We start from the raw sequence: 10,280 nt of genomic DNA, 5'->3' as shown, positions 1-10,280 counted from the left end.
TTCCATGTCTTGAATTGCATTCTAATGTTATTAAAACTCATTTATTGTGTTACTATTAAATGCGGTAAAAACACTAAAAGTATATGTATTGGTTGTTTATTAATTAATTTCTGAAAAATCATTATTCATGATCATGGCATAAAATATATTCTCTGTTTTCTCTTTTCTTCACTTCTGACTGCCACTGAGTGAAATAATAGATGACAGACATGTTTGAATGAAGTTACAATCTGCGGAAGACAGTGGGGATCTTTCGCTTCATGCAAAAACTTGGAGTGAAGTCTCAATGATAACTGTGAAGTGTTTCTCTTTCTCTTTATCTAACTATATCGCACTTATCCATCATGTTTCATTGTACTAATCTATCCCTTGAGTTAATATCACCTGACCTTCCATGCTGGGCTTCATTTTGGAATTCTCACCACATATATAAATAATCCCGCATTATTAGTGTGCTCTTCTACATTGAAATACACAAGGTGATCAGAACAATGCTGGATTAATTGAATTTTTTTTAAAAAGTAACTAAATATTGACTCCTACCTCAAAACACACACAATCATTTCCAAATAGATTCAAGTCCTGAAGGTAAGGGGAACATGATACAATATTCTCATAAGCCTTTCTTAACCAGGACAAAAATTAACAATTAAATAAATTATTTGGTTTAAATTAATGATGACTTCTGTGTTTCAAAAAACATGATACCAGAATTGAAATGCATACCATTAGTGGAGAAAGATATTCACTCGAACATATATAAAATAAAATACAATACATGTGCATGATGAATACTTAAAATGTATTTTAAGTATTTTTCCAGATTCTTCCAGATTAGCATAGAATAAACTTGGATGGCAGAGTCAATGATGAGATTTGCTGTGGAAGTGGGAAACCATTTTTTGCAGGACAGTAGTAATGCTGTGAACTTATGAAAACATCCAATTATTCAGTAGCAACTAAGATGTGTCTCCATAAGATTATTTTACAGATGCGTATCTGAAATCTGAAATTTGGGAGAACATTCTGCTAGTGTTCTCTAGTGAGAAAATACAGCTGGAAGGAAGAAGGGAGGGAAGATGAAGGAGAGAAACAGAATGTGTTTGAGAGAAAATGCTATTTAGACTAAAATAGAATACTTCAGATACCACGACAAAGTGGTTAAGGTGTGTCTTATGGAGCAGAAATGGCAGAAAATACCACAGTAAAGAGATCTACAATTGGATTTTTAGTTCTGGCTTTTATTCTGTCAATGTTTGGCTTCTAAACACATCAGTAATCTCCTTTGATCCATGTGCTAATTAACAACCCACACTCTGCCCCCTCTCCCAGATACTTTCATTGTTTTAAACCCGATCTAATTCTAATCCAGCTAGTCACTGTAACAAACATAATCATCTAAGAATTTTAAAAATATTTTTGATGAACTAGTGAATATACCTCATTCTCAATAAAAATACTGTTTGAGAGGAAAAGTCGATGGTATTTAAAACCATTTAAGTGCATCCACGCATGCAGAGATATACATATATATGTATTTATTTATGTATCTGAGTTAATTGCATCAATTAGAGTGGCTACCTGGATTAGGATTACATTGGGCTTTGCTGATGAAAGAATTCGGAATGTTGTTTGGTTACCCTGTAATGCCTATATGAATATATTAACCCTGTAATTTTATTACTGGAGAAATTCCCTTAGATGTAATCAAGGATGATTGTATAGGGATGTATATTGTTGCACTCTTTCCAATCATGAAAGAGAGAAAAACAAACACACTGTAATGTGGAAATTGTTTAGAAAACTAGAATGCATTTTACTAAACCCTGTAAAAACAAACACCATCTATATGTATCAATATGTTGATACTAACAGTCTTTCTTTTGTCTCTTACGTGACTATCGTTCCTATTTTACCCTAGTATTTTTATTAGGGACAGACATAGTATTTTATTATGGATGGATATAGAAACAAAAATAATTCCCTCTACAGAGGGTATAAAAATTATATATAATTATATATTATATATATAATGTAGTATGTAATATAGGTAAATATTTATGTATTTATATTTTAAATAAAATATATTATATATTAAATATTATATTTTTATTTATATATTATATTATTATTTATATGATAAATATATATAAATATAATAATTATTAACTATAAACAATATTTATGTTATATTTATCATATAAATAATATTTATATTATATTTATCACATAAATAATATTTTATATTTATATTTTATATAATATATTTTATATATAAGAAATTACATATATATAATATAGGGACTCGATTAGTTTCTGCTAGTGTGAAGACAAGTCATATCATATCTAGGGGCCATGATGATAGGAGCAGTCAGAGGATTTCTTGCATTGTGATGAGTGCATATATGTTAAACGAGCCACTTATCAGTAGAATTGATAGCAAGATAACGACTAGGGTTACTTCTTATGAAATTGTTTGGGCTACAACTTGTAATGCGCCAATTAGTGCATAATTTGAATTTAATTGCTCATCCTGATCATAGAATGGAGTAGACGGCTAGGCTTGATATAGTTAGTAAAAATAGGAGGCCTATATTAAAATCAATTAGACCATCTGGTATAGGGAGGGGGGTTCACAATAGGAGAGCGATAGAAAGGGCCAGGGTTGGAGCAATAACATAAAGGGTAATAGTAGATGTTGAAGGCCATAGGGGTTCTTTGCTGAAAAATGTTATTGTGTCAGCGAATGGTTGAAGCAGTCCCTATGGGCTTACAATGTTAGGCCCTTTGCGTAGTTGTATGTAGCCTGAGTTTTCGTTAAGTGAGTGATTTAAAATCAATACCGATAATAATGATAATTATTAAATAGTTATATTAATGATAACAATAAAATTATTAACATTAATTGTTAATAATGACTGATATTAACATTTAATAGTGATCTTATTAATTAGAAAACAATAATATTGGGTACCAATAATTAATATTAATAATAATATGAAAACTTTTTATTAGCAATTATTTCTCAATATTGATATTGGTAATTAATATTAATGTTAATAATAAAAAAGTAATAATTAATAATAATATTACCCCTAATACCGCAGTGGGTGTACACCCACATATGATATTGTTCCTAATGTCCAGGGAGGGAGAGAGCATGGTATTACTTTCAATATGGCAGTAGGTGTACACCCATCCGGTGATATTGATCCGAATATCCAGGGGGTGGAGTATGACGTTACTCCCAATACAGCAGTGGGTGTACATCCACCCGGTGATATTGCTCCTAATATTCACGGAAGAAGAGAATGATATTACTCCCAGTATCGCAGGGAGTGTACACTCCTTCTGTGATATCTTTCCTAATATCCGGAGGGGGAGAGGGTGATATTACTCCCAATGTCGCAGGCTGTGCACACCCACACTGCGATATTGTTGCTAATAATATCCAGGAAGGGAGAGGATGATATGACTCCCCATACAACAGCAGCTGAACACCCACCCTGGGATACTATTTCAAATACCAATGGAGGGTAGAGGGTGATATTACTCCCAATATCGCAGGGGGTGTACATCCATTCTGTGATGCTGTTTTTAATATTCAAAGGCAGAGAAGCTGATATTACTCCCAATATCACAGAAAGTGTACAAACCCGTGTCATATTGTTCCCACTTCTGGAAGAAGAGAAGATGGTATTACTCCCCATGTCGCAAGAGGTGTACACCCACTCTGTGATATTTTTCCTAATATGCAGGGCGGGAGAGGATAACATTATTGTTAATAGCACAGGATGTGTACAGCCCCCTAGTGATATTGTCCTTAATATTCCAAGGCAGATAGGATATTACTCCCAATATCGCAGAAAGTGTACAACACCCCAGTGATATTGTTCCCATGATCCAGGAGAGAAGAGGATGATATGACTTTCAGTATCACATGGGGTGGACACGCCCCCAGTGATACTGTTTTGAATTTCAACGTGGGAGAGGATGGTATTACTCCCAATATTGCAGGTGGTATAAATACTTCTTTGATATTGTTCCTAATATTCAGGAGTGGAGAAGATGTTATCACTCCCTACATTGCTGACGGTGTACACCCATCTGTGATATTGTTCATCATTTCTAGAGGGGAGGGGATGAGTGTACACCCACTCTGTGATATTTTTCCTAATGTGCAGGTTGGGGGGAGGACAACATTATTGCCAATATCGCAGAGAGTGTACACCCGCCCTGTGACATTGCCCTTAATATTCAAAGCAGAGAGGATGCCATTACTCCCAATATTGCAGAAAGCCTACACTTCCCATTAATATTGGTCCCATGATCCAGGAGAAAAGAGGATGATATTACTTTCGATATCACAGGGAGTGTACACGCCCCCAGTGATATTGTTCCTAATTTCAACGTGGGAGAGGATGATACTACACCCAATGCCGCTGTGGGTAGAAACACTCCTGTGATACTGTTGTTAATATCCAGGGGGAAGAGGATGCTAATACTGCAAATCGTGCAGAGGATGCAGACCCGTCTATGATACAGTTGGTAGTCTCCAGAGGCGGAGAAGCTATTACTCACAAAAACGTAAACACGCTGTGTGTCAACCATGGATCGTAATATCCTGGTGGGGGAGAGGCGGGGTGACATTACTCCCTACACCACGGGAGCCGCCCGCCCCCCTGCGATGTGGATCCTAATATCCAGGCGGGGAGAGGGGAGTGACATTACTCCACTACTAGGAATTTACCTCTACTGCCACACTTGGTTAACACCCTGGGACGTTACTTTCCGTATTCTAGGGGGATGGCGCTGCCAAAATGACAGGGGGTGGACACCCTGCTATAGTATTCGTAATATTGTAAGGGAATGTTCATCCTGATGTCACAGGACTGTACACACTGTGATATTATTCACAATATCCTAGCGGGACATTAATAATAATGTCACAGTGTGTGTACACCTTGTGGTATTATTCGTAATATCCTAAGGGGAGGTTACTTTTATTGTCACACGGCGTGTGTTCCCTTTGATATTCGTAATGTCCTAGAGGGATTTTACTCCTTATGTCACAGGGTTCGTCCACCTTATCAAATTACTCGTATTATGTTTATAAGATGTTACTCCCTATATCACAGGGGGTGTACACTCTGTTGATATTATCATAATATTCTAGGGAAATGTTACTTTTAATGTTTCAGAGGGTGTACACTGTGTGAAATTATTCGTTATAGTTTTGTGGGATGTTACTCCTAATGTCACACGGGGTGTACACACAGTGTAATATTCTATGGAAATGTTACTCGTAAATCACAGGTCCTGTACCCCCTTTAATATTCTTTGTAATATTCTAGGAAAACGTTAGTATGAATGTCACAGGGCATATACACCCTGTCATAAAATTCGTAATATACTAGCGGGAGTTCACTACTAATTTCACAATGCGTGTACACCCTTTGATATTATTCATGTTATCTGAAAGAGATGTTATTACTGATGTCCCGATGCATGTACATTCTCTGACTTTATTCGCTTTATCCTCGGGGGATGTTATTTCTAATATCACAAGGGGTGTACTCCCTGTGTTATTTTTCATAATATCCTAGGGGAATTTTACTTTTAATGACACAGTGGGTGTACACATTGTAATATTCTTCATAGTATTCTAGAAAGATATTACTCCTCAGGTCACAGGGGATGTACACCCTGTGATATTATTCGTACTCTCATAGGGGACGTTACTCCAAATGTCACAGAAGGTGTAAACACTGTGATATTACCTGAAATGTGTCAGGGAAATGTACTCGGAATGTCAAAGGGCATGTACATCATGTGTGCACAGCCCCTGTGATGTTCTTTGAAATATTCTCGAGGGATGTTAATCCTAATATTACATATGCTGTTAACTATGTGTGAACACCTTTGCGGCATTATTCCTAACATACTAGAAGGATGTAACTCCTAACATCACGTGGGGTATACGCCATGTGTGTACACATCCTGTGATATTATTCATAATACCTTAGGGAGATGCTCATAATTTTACAATTATTTACGTAATATTTTAGCGGGATGATACCCCTAAAGTCTCAGGAGGTGTAAACACAGCGATATTATTCAGAATATTCCAGGGGGATGTTACTCCTAATGTCACAGGTGTGTATACCCTGTGATGTTATTCACACTATACTAGTGGGATATTACTACTAATGTCACCTTCTGTGTGTACACCTTCTGAATATTATTCGTAATATCCTGGGAGGACGTTACTCCTAACATCAAGGGTGTACACCCTGTGTTATTATTAGTAATATTCCTGGGGGATTTTACTTTTAAAATCACATGAGGTGTCAACCCTGTGATCTCATTCGTAATATCCAAGGAAGATGTTACTCCTAATGTCACATGGGGTCTACACCGTGGGATACTCTTTGGAATACCCTAAAGGGACGTTATCTTAATGTCATAGGGTGTGTACACCTATTGATACTATTTGTAATATCCTAAGGAGATATTGCTTTAAAAATCACAGTGGGTGTACACACATGATGTACACCTTGTGATATTGTTCACAATATCCCAGGGAGGTATAACTTTTAATATCACAGCAGGTGTTCTCTATGTGTGTACACCCTGTGATACTATTCATAATATTTTAGGAAAAATGACTCTTCATATCGCAGTGGGTGTACACACTGTGATACTATTCGTCATATCCTACAAGTATATTACTCCTATTGGCACAGTGGTTTAACATCCTGTGACATTATTCGTGGTAATCCAGGGGGATGATTTTCCTAAAGTCACAGGGTGTGTACACTCTGTGATATTATTCGTAATATTCTTGGGGGATGTTACTCCTAACGTCACAAATGTGTACACCCTGTGATATTATTCAAAATATACTAGCTGGATATTGTTACTAATGTCACAATGCGTGTAAAGCTTGTGATATTGTTTGTAATATCCTAAGGGGATGTTACTCCTATTTTCACAGGGGGTGTGCTTTCTGTGCTATGATTCCTAGTATCCCAGGGGGATGTTACTCCTACCATACAAATTGTGTGCACTTTGTTATATTATTCATCATATCCTAGAGTGATGTTACTCCTCATGTCAAGGGAGTGTACATCCTGTGATGTTATCCGTCACATTCTAGGAAGAGGTTAAGTCCTAATATCACAGAGGGTGTGCAATATGTGAAGTTATGCATTATAGTTTCAGGGGATGTTACTCCTAATGTCACACGGGGTGTACAAACAGTGATATTATTTGTAAGGTTTTTTGGGTATGTCACTCCTAATATCACAGGGGCTGTACACTCTGTCATATTATTTGTAATATCCTAAAGAAATGTTACCACTGATGTCACAGGCGGTGTATACCTTGTGGTATTATTCCCAACATTGTGGGATGATGTTACTCCTAATGTCACAGAAGGTGTTCACACTATGATAATATTCACAATATCCTAAAAGGATGTCACTACTGATGTCACCATGCATGTACAAAATCTGATATTATTTCTTATATCCTCGGGTGATGTTACTTCTTATGTCACTGGGGGTGTACTCCCTGTGATATTATTCATAATATCCTAGGTGGATGTTACTTCTAATGTCACAGTGGGTGTACCTTTTGCGATATTATTCATAATATTTTAGAAAGATGGTACTCCCAATGTCACAGAGGATGTACACCCTGTGAAGTTATTCCTAATAGTTTTGGGAGCTGTTACTCCTAATGTCATCCATGGTGTATACACAGTGATATTATTCATAATATTTTATGGAAATGTTACTCCTAATATCACAGGGGCTGTACATCTTGTAATATTATTCATAATATCCTAAAGAAATGTTACCTCTAATGTCACAGGGAATGTACACCGTGGGATATTGTTCCCAATACTGTAGGGGGATGTTACTCCTAATATCACAGGGGGTGTTCACAATGTGATACTTTTCATAATATCCTAAATGGATGTTACTGCTAATGTCACAATACATGTACATCCTCTGTATTTGTTCATTATATCCTTGGGGAGGTTACTCCTACTGTCACACGGGGTATACTTCCTGTGATGTTATTCCTAATATCCTAGGTGGATGTTACTCCCAATGCCACAGGCGCTGTACATTTTGTGATATTATTTGCATTATCCAAGAAAGATGTTACTCCTCAGGTCACAGGGGATGTACACCTTGTGATATTATTTGTACTATCCAGGGGACATTAATCCAAATGTCACAGAAGGTGTACACTCTCCGATATTACTCGTAATGTGTCAGGGAACTGTAATCCTAATGTCACAGGGCATGTATGTTATGTGTGCACACCCCCTGTGATGTTATTTGTAATATTTTTGAGGCATGTTAATCCTAATATTACATACGCTGTTATCCATGTGTGAACACCTTTGTGGTATTACTCCTAACATACTAGAAGGATGTAACTCCTGACATCACATGGGGTATTAGCCATGTGTGTACACATTCTGTGATATTATTCATAATATCTTAGGGAGATGCTGCTCCTAATTTTACAAGCTATGTACATTATGGGTGTACACCCCCTCTGATATTATTTGTAATATTCTAGAAGAATGTTGCTGCTAATGTCCCTGGGGGAGTACACCATGTGTATTACATGTATATTACATTTTTACACTACTTTCCAGGAGTCAATCAATTTTGTCAATCAATTCACTATTCTTGTTGCCCAAAAGGGTAGAGATAATCGCAGATCACAGATCTGTCTAGCATTAGCTAAGGACGTTTTATTACAGAGACGGATGCCTGTGTGTGCCTGCGCATGTGTGTGTGTGTAATTCAATCATAATTCAAAGGTTTAAGCGTTGTGTGGGTGGAAGATAATTCATTCTGACTCCTGGCTTCAGAGTCCCATGTTTATTGGGAGAAAAGAGGGTCACGCTGGGAAGAATAGTAGCCCTGTGCCCTCCAGAACTGCAGCATGCTTGGGAATTGTGAGGCTTCCTGCCTTCCAGGAGATTTTGGAACTGGGAAGATGTCACCAGTGACTAGCACAGTACCACCTTCCTTACATCTGCCTGTCATCCCTCCTCAGGGCATCCAAATGTGGCCCTCTCCTTAACTCCTTCCTCTGCTTCTCTTCTCACAACCCTGGGATCTGAGCACTCTCTTTACCTCTGCACAGTATCTACTTAGGGAAGCCCCAGCACCTGCTGCAGTCAGGGCCGCAGCCCTGAGCTGAGTCTAGTAGAAATTTTGTGAACTAAACATAGAGCAAGAAATGTAAATTAGTGCAGCCACTATGGAAAACAGTCTGGAGATCTCTCAAAGAACTTATCACGGAGCTACCTTTTGATACAATTATCTCATTACTGAGTATATACTCAAAAGAAAATACATCATTCTACCAAAAAGACACATAACCTCCTACGTTGATGGCTGCACTATTCAAAATAGCACAGACCTAATCAACCCAGGAGTTCATCAATCGTAGACTGCATAAATAAAATATGGTACATATACACCATGGAATACTATACAGCCGTAAAAAGAATGAAATCACATCCTTTACAACAATGTGGATGGAGCTGGAGGCCTTAATTCTAAGCAAATTCACGCAGGATAGAAAGCCAAATGCTGTATATTCTCACTTACATGGGGGAGCTAAATATTGAACACACATAGACATCAATATGGGAAAAATAGACTCTGTGGACTACTTGAGGGTGGCGGGAGAAGGATGGGTTAAAAAAATACCGACTGGGGGCGGTCTCTGCAGCCTGCCTTGCCTGTCTCTCTCTGGGATCGCTCCTCCTCCTGCTCCTCTCCAGCTCCTGTTGGGCCTTGTGACCACCTGGTTACCTATAGGCAGGCCTCCATTCAGAGTAGCATTGCCTCAGAGATGGGTCTTGTCAGTCCGCACCCCACCCCCAACCCAGTTACACTCCCCTGAGACCTGGTTCCCTGTTGAGGTCACTCAGTGCAAGGAGACCTGGGACGTCGCGGCCCGCTCTCCCCACCAGCGCTTCTGCCCTGGCGTGGGAGGCACCACACTCTCCTCTGCCCTGTGCCAGGCCTGAAGGGGCCCCTTCAGATCACATCCGCCACCACAGCCGCTGCCTCACACCGGAGAGCATGACACAGTGGTGGCTTTCCCAGTTGGCTGCCACACGGGAGCGCTAGATGCTTAGCCCGCCCCGTGGAGCGCTAGATGCTTAGCCCGCCCCGTGGAGAGACCTAAAATCAAGGCATGACTTAACAGCTTATTTTGTAAGAGAAAAGCTCAAC

Source organism: Symphalangus syndactylus, chromosome 6 (assembly GCF_028878055.3).
Source record: "Symphalangus syndactylus isolate Jambi chromosome 6, NHGRI_mSymSyn1-v2.1_pri, whole genome shotgun sequence".
NCBI classification, from domain to species: Eukaryota; Metazoa; Chordata; class Mammalia; order Primates; family Hylobatidae; genus Symphalangus; species Symphalangus syndactylus.
This window is presented reverse-complemented; position numbering follows the sequence as displayed.